The following is a 12,500-nucleotide window of genomic DNA, read 5'->3' on the forward strand; positions in this document are numbered from 1 at the left end:
TCACTCTAAGCGGTGGATCACTCGGCTCATGGGTCGATGAAGAACGCAGCAAACTGTGCGTCATCGTGTGAACTGCAGGACACATGAACATCGACATTTTGAACGCATATCGCAGTCCATGCTGCAAGGTACTTTAATTAATTTTAAGGTGCTGCTTGGACTACATATGGTTGAGGGTTGTAAGACTATGCTAAATAAGTTGCTTAAAATCAATCTCGATAAGAGATTGTGTTTTTAAGCACATGTTATATTACTGGATGTTAAAGTCCATAATATGAATAGTCAAGATAGAAGCCTCATTGAAAAAATTCGAGTATTTCTTGTTGAATACTTTGTTTTTCAATTGATTGAGGAAGGTCTAGCATAAAAATTTTTTATGAACTAGAATTGTCTTTGATTGAAAAACATATACACATATAAATATACATTGAAGAGAGAAAAGATTTTTTCATAAAAATGATGGAATTTCTATTGAGAGTACAAAAGAAAAAAAATAAAGTTTAAACAACCTCAACTCATATGGGATTACCCCCTGAATTTAAGCATATTAATGAGGGGAGGAAAAGAAACTAACAAGGATTTTCTTAGTAGCGGCGAGCGAAAAGAAATCAGTTCAGCACTAAGTCACTTTGTCTTTATGGCAAATGTGAGATGCAGTGTATGGAATGTTCAATTTCTAGTATGAAAAATTAACGATTTAAGTCCTTCTTAAATGAGGCCATTTACCCATAGAGGGTGCCAGGCCCGTATAACGTTAATGATTACTAGAGAACATTTCCAAAGAGTCGTGTTGCTTGATAGTGCAGCACTAAGTGGGTGGTAAACTCCATCTAAAACTAAATATAACCATGAGACCGATAGTAAACAAGTACCGTGAGGGAAAGTTGAAAAGAACTCTGAATAGAGAGTTAAATAGTACGTGAAACTGCTTAGAGGTTAAGCCCGATGAACCTGAATATCCATATGGAAAATTCAACATTATGACTGCGGTATGAATAATACTGTGGGAATGGTGTGCATTTTTTCCATAAAAGGACATTGTAATCTATTAATATTATGATTTATCATAAGATCATTGGCTTAAGTTTATTCAAATTATTATGCTTGCATTTTAACATAGAATAAGTGCTGGTGATTTGATAAAGTGTTGATAGATTTATTATATATAGCGCTTGAATATTTTATATTCTATAATGGCATGGTAATCATGATTATTGTGTTTATTATATGCGTTTATATGATTAACAATGCGAAAGATTCAGGATACCTTCGGGACCCGTCTTGAAACACGGACCAAGGAGTCTAACATATTTGCAAGTTATTGGGAATTAAAAAACCTAATAGCGTAATTAACATAACTATTATGGGATTAGTTTTTAGTCTAGAAATAGTCTATTAATTCAATCCCGGGGCGTTCTATCAGTTATGCATAATAATATTTATATTATTTATGCCTCTAACCAGAGCGTACCTTGAGCATATATGCTGTGACCCGAAAGATGGTGAACTATACTTGATCAGGTTGAAGTCAGGGGAAACCCTGATGGAAGACCGAAACAGTTCTGACGTGCAAATCGATTGTCAGAATTGAGTATAGGGGCGAAAGACCAATCGAACCATCTAGTAGCTGGTTCCCTCCGAAGTTTCCCTCAGGATAGCTGGTGCATTTAAAAATTATGTAAAATAATCTTATCTGGTAAAGCGAATGATTAGAGGCCTTAGGGTCGAAACGACCTTAACCTATTCTCAAACTTTAAATGGGTAAGAACCTCACCTTTCTTGGTATGAAGGTTGTGGTTGTGATATAATGTGCCCAGTGGGCCACTTTTGGTAAGCAGAACTGGCGCTGTGGGATGAACCAAACGTAATGTTACGGTGCCCAAATTAACAACTCATGCAGAAACCATGAAAGGCGTTGGTTGCTTAAAACAGCAGGACGGTGGACATGGAAGTCGTAATCCGCTAAGGAGTGTGTAACAACTCACCTGCCGAAGCAACTAGCCCTTAAAATGGATGGCGCTTAAGTTGTATACCTATACATTACCGCTAAAGTAAATGGTTTATGTTCAATTTCGGTTGGATTATAAACTTTGAAACTTTAGTGAGTAGGAGGGTACAATGGTGTGCATGGAAGTGTTTGGCGTAAGCCTGCATGGAGCCGCCATTGGCACAGATCTTGGTGGTAGTAGCAAATAATCGAATGAGACCTTGGAGGACTGAAGTGGAGAAGGGTTTCGTGTGAACAGTGGTTGATCACGAATTAGTCGGTCCTAAGTTCAAGGCGAAAGCTGAAAATTTTCAAGTTATAATAACACACACGCATATTTTCACAATATGAGAGAGTAATTAAACACTTGAATAATTTTGAACGAAAGGGAATACGGTTCCAATTCCGTAACCTGTTGAGTATCCGTTTGTTATTAAATATGGGCCTTGCGCTCATCCTGGCAACAGGAACGACCATAAAGAAGCCGTCGAGAGATATCGGAAGAGTTTTCTTTTCTGTTTTATAGTCGTACTACCATGGAAGTCTTTCGAAGAGAGATATGGTAGATGGACTAGAAGAGCATGACATTTACTGTTGTGTCGATATTTTCTCCTCGGACCTTGAAAATTTATGGTGGGGTCACGCAAACTTCTCAACAGGCCGTACCAATATCCGCAGCTGGTCTCCAAGGTGAAGAGTCTCTAGTCGATAGAATAATGTAGGTAAGGGAAGTCGGCAAATTAGATCCGTAACTTCGGGATAAGGATTGGCTCTGAAGATTGAGATAGTCGGGCTTGATTGGGAAGCAATAACATGGTTTATGTACTCGTTCTGGGTAAATAGAGGTCTACGGATCTTGTTCCTCGGATAGTAGTTACGTAACCAATTGTGGAACTTTCTTGCTAAAATTTTTAGGGTATCATCGCAAGGTGTATTCTCTTTAAATTATAACGACTATCAATTAACAATCAATTCAGAACTGGCACGGACTTGGGGAATCCGACTGTCTAATTAAAACAAAGCATTGTGATGGCCCTAGCGGGTGTTGACACAATGTGATTTCTGCCCAGTGCTCTGAATGTCAAAGTGAAGAAATTCAAGTAAGCGCGGGTAAACGGCGGGAGTAACTATGACTCTCTTAATTCAGTCTTTGTTCTGTGCGGACGTGTTTTTTATTCGCTCCAGTTAAACCGTGATTTTGACTGGGTTATTCTACGGAAAGCGAGTAGATTTTTACATCGGCGTTTAGCTTAAAGTGTGACGATTACGGTGGTACCAGAATCTTGTAAATCGACCGGCGGATGCCAAAGTTATTTGCGGATTAGTTCCATCGGAATATTATCATCTTTATTGCATTGCTGATGGTTCTGGTTGGTGCTAGCAGGCAGCGTGGTCAGGTGCGTATGAGTGTGTTAGTGTTTGAGCTTTTTATTATTGCCACATACTTGTACTGCGACCGGAGTAGCCACCTGCTTGTTGGGGTTCGTGCCTGGGCTAGAAGCTCGCCCATTTCCGCTTAGCGAGGACACGAACCCGTTGGTAAGCTTTCATACAGCTGATTAACAGGGTGCTTCATACATAGCACAGCCACCAACCCGTCATCATTTGAATTTTTGGTCCGTTACCATCTGGACCCTGTGATGGCACACCTTTGGCCCTTACTTTAGGGGTCCGCATTAGTACATATATTGAATGAGAGTTTCGCTTTCTTTCGTGAGGAGGAGAGTATGTTGAGCGATGGAAACCAGGCAAACGAGAAGACTAAGGCAAGCCAGCAATTCGGTGAGGCCGCCATCGCCATCGAGTGAGTCAGCAAGTGTTCAACAACCGCCGAGTCAACAGCTGCAACAGCATCAGCAGCGTGAACATCCACGGCAGCCGCAAAGAAATTTGCGCAGCAACAGACACCGGCGTGATTCCCAACAGATGCAACAAAATCAGCAGCAGCAACAACATCAGCAGCAGCAACAACATCAGCAGCAGCAACAACATCAGCAGCAGCAACAACAACATCAGCAGGCCAGCCAACAGCAGCAACAACATCAGCAGCAGCAACAGCATCAGCAGCAGCGACAACATCACCTGCAGCAACAACAACAGCAGCAGCAACAACAGCAGCAGCAACAATATCAGCAGCAGCAACAACATCAGCAACCAAGCCAGCAGCAGCAGCAACATCAGCAGCAGCAGCTACTCTCCCCTACACAACACCAACAGCAGCAACACCAGCGGCGTGGCCGATACCAACTCCGATCACAGCAGCAATCCTCGCAGCAACAATCTCCGCTGCAGCAGCAGCATCGGCAGCGTCGAGTCCCCCAGCAACATCAATCTCCGCAGCAACAACACGCGCAACTGCAGCCACCGCAGCGACGATCTCTGCAACAACGGGGCTCGCAACAACAGTCCCCCCAACAGCAGCACCTCCAATCGCCACCGCAACAGCAGCCCCCTTCGGGACAACGGCCGCAGCAACAATATCAACGCACCCGTTACCAACTTCGATCGCAACAGCGACACTCTCCACGACAGCAGTCCCCGCATCAGCAACTTCCACGGCAACATCACCGTCCGCAGCATGGGTCCCCCCGGCAGCGACAACGTCCCCAACGTCAATCGCCGCTCTCATCTCAACAACTGCGTCAGCCCTCAAACATGCAGGCGATCTTCACCTGCCAGGTCTGCGATAGTACCTTTGCCAGTGAACCGGCGCTCAAACAACACATTCGGCGCAAAACATGCAGGGGCAATATGGACATGGAGAATGTATGCGAGGTCTGTGGCCGCACGTTTAACACCTATGCGGGCCTTAGACAGCACATCCGACGCGCCCACCCATCGGTATACAACCAAGCCCTCGTGGAGGAAGCTCCCCCGCGCCCAAAAAGGGCATGGACGCGCGACGAACAGGCGGCCTTGGTAGAGCTGGAAGCGTCTCTGGACCCCACAAACCCGACAGCCATAATCGACGCCCTTGTTGAGAATAGCACGAGGTCTCGTGATGCCATTAAGAAAAGAAGGCAACGCAGATCTTACATCGCGGCGGTGCAAGAGGCCAGAGCCAGGGTAAGGGTCACTAGTGATGGTGGAACTTCATCGGAGCATGAATCAGCCGAAGAAACCAGTGCGCTAGTGATTGAGAACGAGCCGCTCAGGGAATCTATGTTGGCCCTGCGGCTGAGCTCAGAGTACGATGGCATTCGTACGCGAATTATGAGCTCCCCTGGTGACAGTCAGGCACTTGACGATCTGGTGCGAATGATGACAGAAGGCAGAGGAAGACCAGTTGGAACCTTCTCTCAGGTGGAGGACAGATACGTCCTATCGGGCCCGATGAGCGCCAGGAGAAGGAGGGCAAAGGAGTATCGCCTGGCCCAACGCGAGTATGAGGCCTGTCCGCGCAACTTGGCGAAAAGGATCCTGGTGAATCTGGGCTGGACCCACAGTGCGTCGGAGGGAATGGATGCGGTAGAGGCAAGATATGCGGAGATTTTTGCAGCCCCCTCCGCCAGCGATAACCAACCCATTCTGGATCGCTTCCCCCACATCACAACGGTCACGGAGCCATTCACTGGGGAGGAAGTAAAGAATACCCTCAAGTGTATGCACACCGAGACACCCGGGCCGGATGGGATAACCCTGAGAACTCTCAAGAGGTTGGATATCAACTTACTGCTACTCCTCTTCAATGGCTGCATCCTCCTGGAATACACCCCCCAGGAGCTAAAGAAAAGCCGCACGATACTGCTACCCAAAGCCATCGGTGGGGAGGCAGGCGTGACGACAGACTGGCGGCCAATTACGATCTCCTCCATAATTATACGCCTCATGCACAAAATTCTGAGCAGGCGTCTAGAGAGAATAACCCTGTGCCGGAATCAGCGTGGCTTTTGCAGAATAGATGGATGCTTCGCCAATGTTGCTGTGGCGAATTCTGTTGTGAAGCTCGCGAGAGGGAGGGGCCACCCGCTCTGCTTTGTGTCACTCGACATCTCCAAGGCCTTCGACACAGTGTCACATGAGAGCGTTAAGCGGGCGCTCCGTAGAGCAAACATCGACAACCGGATGATCCAATACATGGAGCAAAACCTGAGGGGCGCTACTACATCGTTCGACGGCGGCTCCACGGAAATACTGGTCCAGCGGGGGGTGAAACAAGGTGACCCCATATCGCCCATGCTATTCAACCTGGTCATGGACGAACTTCTGGCAGAACTGAACAACTTTTCGGGCATTCGAATCGGCGGAGCTAACCTCAAAGCCCTTGCTTACGCCGACGACATATTGCTGTTCGCGAACAATGGTGAGGACGCGGAGAGGATGGTGGAGACGGTGAGGCGTTTCATCGAGGAGAGGGGCATGGCCATCAATCCAGCCAAGAGTCATGTAATTAATCTGGTTACGGTACCCAGTAAAAAGAAAGTTTTGGTAGCTGGGGGCCATATAAAATGCGGCGAATCCACCATCCCGGCGGTGGACGTGGGACAGGCAATCAGGTACTTAGGAGCGGAATTCACCCCATTTGGCGAGAACACATGCGCATCACATCTGCTGTTTTCACATCTACAGAGGCTCAAGCGGTCCCCCCTCAAACCGGCCCAGAAACTACGCCTCCTGAGGGACTTTCTGCTCCCAAGATACATCGCATATCTACAACAACCGATGGTCACCAGGAAAGTCCTGAAGGAGGCGGATCGGAAGATCAGGGTGTTTGTGAGAGGAGTACTACACTTAAACCCCCACTCGCACGGTTCCATCATCCACGCCCCGGTCAAGGAGGGGGGTTTGGGTATCCTATGCCTAGCCGAGAGGATCCCAGGTATAATGGCGGAGAGAGTCAGGAAACTAATGGATGCTGATGCCATATTTAGAGCGGTTGCAGAGGAGGATAATGAGTGGACCAACAGAATCTTTGGCATGGTGCTTCCCGTAAGTGGGAAGAGGGAGAATTTAGAGCACCATGCGGCAACGCTTAACCGCTCCTTTTCGGGATGTGGAGGCCTAAGACAGGTTGCAGGCCACCGCGAGTCGAGCAGGTGGATATACGACCCACCCCCATTCTGGTCTGGGGAAGACTACGTAAAGTCTATTCAGCTGCGCTACAACCTGCTGCCTTGCAGGGCAATACCCTCGAACCCCCCAAACAGGAGGGGATGTCGGACAGAGGGATGCACCAGGCAGGAGACGATATGCCACATCTTGCAGGCCTGCCAGACGACACACGCTGATAGAATTAACAGGCACAACTATGTGCAAGACCGCATAGCCCTGGCAGCCCGCCGGAAAGGGTGGACGGTGCACATCGAAATGCACGTATACAGCTCGGAGGGCCTAAGGAAGCCCGACCTTATATTCGTTAAAGGCCCCCGGGTGATTGTATCGGACGTCGGTGTGCACTGGGAAGGGGAAGAGCCGCTGGCCACCCACCACCAGGCCAAGGGCGCGTATTACTCCACCCCCGGCTTTCTGGCTAAGGTTCAGGAACTATTCCCCCAGGGGTCGATTTCTGTGCTCCCCTTTATAATCGGCGCCAGAGGGGGCTGGTGCAGCGATAACAATCAGCTCCTCGAGGCTCTGGAGCTAGGGCCCCAAGTGGTACGAGAAGCGATCATTGGGGTCCTCAAAGGAGGAATAATAGCGCACTCTGAATTTATGAGATGCATCTGGGCTGCTGCTGCGTAGTATGACGCGGGAATACAAGACAACAAAACAACAACAACAACAACAACATAAACTGCATCTACACTTGCATTTATTTTAATACTATTACCTCTATTATTTTACGCTATACTAATATCGATATTAGTTTTTAGTTGTAGGATTCAATAGTAGGGAAACTAGAAAATGAATTGAATGAATGAGGAAGGAAAAGGTGAGATCAGGTGCACGACTACCGGATAAACGTCGAAATTTGTTCACGGAACACGCTTTTATGTTAGGATGCTAGCTGTAAGATATATTTAGGATTAAGTTTAACGCTAATTTAAAATTGGTCTTAAATGTGTGTTATAGGGTGGTATTTTAAGAAATAAAAGATGATTATTATAGCCAAATGCCTCGTCATCTAATTAGTGACGCGCATGAATGGATTAACGAGATTCCTACTGTCCCTATCTACTCCTCTATGTGCGATTTCTGGCTGATACGGATGTGTTTCTAAGTGCTCCTGATTAATCGGTGTGAATCGTGGTCTGTGTGCATTGGTCAGTGTTGAAATTGTGCGTGTTTTATTTGGCAGTGATTGCTGTGACTGGGGCATATCAAATTTTGATGTGTTCTGTTGTGTGTCGGTTGTAATATCGATTTGATTTCTGACTTATTTTGTGGAGTTGTGAATTTGTGTGGAAATTGCTTTGGCGTTTCCGTTGTGGCTGAGTCGTTGGGAGACTGTCGTCTCTTACGAAGATTTTTGATTGCGGTGCATTTTGGACAATTTTTGCGGTGGACTGCTGTGCGATTGTGTGCTATCCTGCCTTGTGGTGTATTCTGCGTCTGGTGTATACCAGGTAAGCTTGTACTTTTGTGTTGGTTTTGTTTATTTTTGGTTTTATTCTGTGCTTATCTGGGTGTATTTTTGGTCGTCTTGGTTGGGGTTGTTGCGATTACCACTTGGTTATTTACCTTGTGTGTGACGACTTCCTGGACGGAGTCTGCGCATTAGAGGGTTTGTGGACAGGGGGACTCGTGTGTCTCGGGTGTATTTTTTCGGGTTTTTGAATAAGTGTCGCCCTGTGTAACGGTCATTTGGGGAATTTGTGTCTTTGCTGCATTTGCTATTGGTGGGTGTCTTGGGTGCTTGGTGGTTTCTCTGCTCTGTGGCTTGGTGGCGCTGCATCTCAGTGGTGCTGTGTTTAGTGGTTTTTGTGTTCGGTGGTTGTGGGTGTCTTGGGTATTCGGTGGTTGTTTTTGTTTTTGTTGATAGGGTGCGCTGCTTACAGTCGTACTGTATTGGACTGTTTTTTCGGATTGTTCTTGGATTGTGTTGTCTGATTTTGGTTTCTGTTTGTCAGATTGGGCTGCTTTCTCGGTGGGCTTCACTGATCTGGTGGCGGAATGGATTCCGTCTCGGAAGGGGATATGGTGAGGGACAGTGGGACGGATGGGGGGGCTGTTGGTATGGGGCCTCCGTTGGATAAGGTGGCTAAGAGGGAGAAGAGGAAGAAGGATAAGGAGGGTCAGAAGGTTAGTGATAGGTGTGTTGGTGGTGCCAGTTCTGGGTCCGAGAGTGCTGGTTTGAAGAGGGCTAAGGTTGCTGCGCAGCCGGTGTCGGTGGAGGCGGTTTCGGTGGCGGTTCCTGCTGCTACGGTGGAGGGTGTTCCTGCTGGGGATGTGGCGGTGGATAGGATGCGTTCGTCGCGTGGTGTGGTTCGCGCCGTGCATCAGGTTTCGTCTGGACGGGGTTATGTGCGCGCATGGGACGAGATAATGGACAGGATGGACGAGGCGATTGAGAAGAGCGGTGCATCCGGTGATGGTATGCGGGGTTTGAGGATGTTGACACGGCGCATGGGGTCGAAATTCCAGGAGGTGTTGATGGCCTTGGAGTGCAGCGAGGCGAGGAATGGGGTGATGGACGCTTATGGTCTGCGCAAGACGCAGGTTGATGGTGTGCGCAGTGCTGTTGCGCCGGTTGATGGTTTTGTTCGTCCGTCTGTGGTTGTTCCGGCGGTGCCACCTCCGGTGGTGCCTGTAGGTCCGGAACCTGTGGAGACCTGGTCGGTTGTGGTGAGAGGGGGGAAGGGCGTGTCATCGAAGGAGGTCGTTCAGAAGGTCGTGAAGGAGGTTGCACCGACTTTGGATGTCCGTGTCCACGATCTGAAGCCGATCAGGAGTGGAGGTGCTGTGATACGCACGCCGTCGGTGCAGGAGCGGGAGAAGGTGGCCTGCAGCGGGAAGTTCGCTGAGGCGGGTCTGAGGGTTGAGGTCCAGCAGAAGTTGGGCCCGAGGGTCGTGGTTCAGCGCGTGAGTGCTGAGATGTCGCCGGGGGAATTCATGCAGGAGCTATACAGGAGGAATTTTGCGGAGTCTATGGGTGAGGAGGAGTTTAGGAAGAGTGTGGTGCTGAGGACTGCCTGGAGGGTGGATGACCGATTGACGGTTCAGGTGACCCTGGAATGTACCCAGGATGTTGCCGATCAGCTGATAAGTCGGGGGGCCTATGTCGGGTTCTACAGGTTTTTGGTGAAGGCGCTGGACTTGGTGCCCTCATGTTTCCGGTGCTACGGTTTTGACCACCGTGTGAGGGAATGTAGGTACGTCCAGGATGTCTGTAGGAATTGCGGTGTAGTGGGTCATTATGCGTCCGAGTGTCCGAACCCTGCGAGGTGTCGGAATTGCTATGTGAGAAATCTGCCGGCTGACCACGTTGTCATGTCGGCGTCATGTTCGTCGTATGCGGCGTTGTTGGCGCGTGCGAAGGCTAGGAATTAAGATGGCTTTCAGGCTTTTACAGCTTAATTGCCAGCGCTCGAGGGTGGTGATGTATGAGTTGGGTCAAGCGCTGTGCGATTTGGGCGCTTCGGTTGCCCTGGTTCAGGAGCCTTATTGTGTGGACGGACGTGTTAGAGGTCTGCCGGGGGGTATGCGGGTCTATACTGACAGTGTGGGTGACTCTGCTATTGTGGTGAATGACTGGGACGTGGACTGTACGGTGGTAAGCCAGGGCCCATACGGTGTGTGTGTGGGTGTGGAGTGGGGGTGTGGGAAGATGTTGCTGGCTAGCATCTACTGTAGATTTCGTGCTGAGATGGAGCCGTACTTGGTATACATGGATACGGTGCTACGCCTCGCGGGTAGCTCTCCGCTCATCCTGTGCCTTGATGCGAACGCAACGTCCACTATGTGGTTTTCTAAGTTTCCCAGGAACTCTGGGAGTAGTGAAAGCCGCGTTAGGGGAGAGTTGCTTGGGAATTGGATGATTGAGAGGGATATCAGCGTTTTGAATGAGCCTAGTGAGATGTATACTTTTGATGGTCCATCTGGTGTGAGCGACATAGACGTGACGGCTGCGAATGGGGCAGCAATGACGGCGTTTGGGAGTAGGTGGAGGGTGTGTGACGGCTGGGGTGTCAGTGATCATAATCTTATTGAGATTGTGATCTCGGACCGCGAAGGACGTACGAGGGTTACTGACCGAGCTCCGGGTTGGCGAGTTCGGGACATTGACTGGACGTTGTATGCGGACAGTGTGAGGGCGGCATTCGCGTCTATGCCAATAGAGGAATTTAGTAGACTGACGGTGGACGACCAGGTTGCTTTGCTGGAACGACGAATGAGTGCGGTTAATGATGCACTCCTTGGCAGACGCAGTTTTGCGAGGCCAAGTAAGGTCCGATGGTGGAGTCGGGAGTTAAATCTGATGCGGAGGAATATAAGAAGGCTTAGGAGTCGTTTTCAGGCTGCTAGGCGTTCCAATGCTGATGATTTGCCTTTTCGTCGTGAGGCGTATTTGCGTGACCTTAGGACGTACAAGGACATGCTTGCTAGGGCGAAGGAGGAGGACTGGAGGAGCTTTGTACGGGACAATAGGGATGATCCCTGGGGTCTTTTGTACCGCGTTTGCCGGCGTGGTGGTGATTTTAGTAGGCAGGTTGACTTTGGGGGGCTCGAGGTCGGTGGCACTGTGCTATCATCTTGGGGGGACTGTGCTAGGGAGTTAATGGGAGCATTCTTTCCGGACTCTGAGCCACTCGAGCAGGCTTCCAGTGAGGAGATGTTCGTGTGTCCGGGTTTGGAGAGTTATGAAGTAGAAAGCAGTATTCGTCGGATCAGGGGCAGGAAGTCTCCAGGTATGGATGGTATGACTGGCCAAATGTATAAAAGCATTTGGCGGGTGATGCCTGAGTACTTGTTGGCTGTTCTGAGTAGGTGTGTGGAGGAGGGGTACTTCCCGCGTGCGTGGAAATGTGCCCGAGTTGTTGTTCTGCTTAAGTCGCCGGAGCGTGTCAGGAGTAACCCGAGGTCCTACCGTGGCATTAGCTTGCTTCCAGTTCTTGGCAAGGTTCTGGAACGAGTGATGGTGGACAGGCTTAAGGAGAGCAACGGCGAGGGTACATCCCCGTATCAGTTCGGGTTTGTCGAGGGTAGAAGTACTGTTGATGCCTGGCTGTATGTCCAGGATTGCGTGAGCGGGTCGAATGCCAAATATGTCTTGGGCATATTTGTCGATTTCAAGGGGGCATTTGACAACCTTTTATGGCGTAGCGTGCTCGCGAGGCTGGTTGAGGTGGGATGTCAGGAGATTGGTCTGTGGCGCAGTTACTTTAGTGACAGGAGGGCTTGTGTGGTAGGGGCCAGCGAAACGGTCTGGAAGGACGTTGTAAGGGGCTGTCCGCAGGGTTCCATCTGTGGTCCATTCATTTGGAACCTCATGATGGATTCTCTGCTTCAGCTGTTGGCGCGTTCCTTTAAGGTTTGTGCCTATGCGGATGACCTCCTCATCTTGGTCGAGGGGCAGTCTCGTGCTGCTCTTGAACGCCTGGGTGAGGAGGCCATGCGTATGGTGCGCGAATGG

The 12,500-nt window shown here is 49.2% G+C and overlaps 1 non-coding gene across 1 annotated transcript; it reads left to right on the plus strand.

The window, feature by feature from the left end:
- The first annotated feature begins 1 nt into the window (after nt 1).
- Nucleotides 2-180, plus strand: LOC131996451 (5.8S ribosomal RNA). The gene has a single exon (XR_009397872.1). It is a non-coding gene; the product is annotated as a 5.8S ribosomal RNA (ribosomal RNA).
- The last annotated feature ends 12,320 nt before the right edge of the window (nt 181-12,500 follow it).

The sequence above is a fragment of the Stomoxys calcitrans genome, chromosome 3, assembly GCF_963082655.1.
Source record: "Stomoxys calcitrans chromosome 3, idStoCalc2.1, whole genome shotgun sequence".
NCBI lineage: Eukaryota > Metazoa > Arthropoda > Insecta > Diptera > Muscidae > Stomoxys > Stomoxys calcitrans.